A 760-nucleotide genomic window follows, 5' to 3' on the forward strand; every position below is an offset into this window, starting at 1 on the left:
CCCAGCCCCCGCGCCGCTCCCGGCTGCGGGGACCGCCTCAGATGCTCCGCGGCACAAGGGGACTCTCTCAGCAGACAGCGTACAGCTTACAGACAAGACAACAACAACAACAAAAGGAACATATGGTTAAAATAAGGAGAGAGCGAGCTTTCTGCCTTAGGGGATTGGCGATAACTAGCCAGCAATGCAGGGCATTGAATCTAAACTTCTGGTGGGCTTCTGCAGGATTGACAACTTAAATCACACTACAAGCATCAATTTGACAATATTTGTAAACTTCTTGTTTCCAGGGATCTTCTTGATCAGCGATAGACCAGGTCGGTATGAGCTTGAGCCACGAAGGTCTTTTTTTTTTTCCCTCCTCCTTTCCCCTCTTCCGAGTTGATGAATAGCGATCAGGTTTCTTTTAATGGCTGCCCCCTATTCTCACAGCCTCCCACAACTAACCCAAGAGCCTGTTTCCTCGACCTCAGTTAATTCCGCTGATTATTCCAAGATGATGAGGAAAGCACGAAGGTTGTTCACTGTTCCTACCGATTCAAGGCATTTCTGTTACCATCTCCATCCCCGGCTCACGGGGATTTGACCGGGGAGTATTTTTAGGAACGGGCTGCCCTCCCTCCCCTCCTGCCCTCCCTCCCCGGGCAGCTGACAGCTTCGGGGTCTCGGCCGGAGCCTTGCCGCTCCGTGGGTACGCGATCCCCGCCTCGGGGGCGGGGGCCGAGCACGGGCACCCTTCGCGCGGCGGCCCGGGGTGTCT

The sequence above is a fragment of the Pygoscelis adeliae genome, unplaced genomic scaffold (assembly GCF_000699105.1).
Source record: "Pygoscelis adeliae isolate BGI_AS28 unplaced genomic scaffold, ASM69910v1 Scaffold96, whole genome shotgun sequence".
In the NCBI taxonomy this organism is placed as follows: domain Eukaryota; kingdom Metazoa; phylum Chordata; class Aves; order Sphenisciformes; family Spheniscidae; genus Pygoscelis; species Pygoscelis adeliae.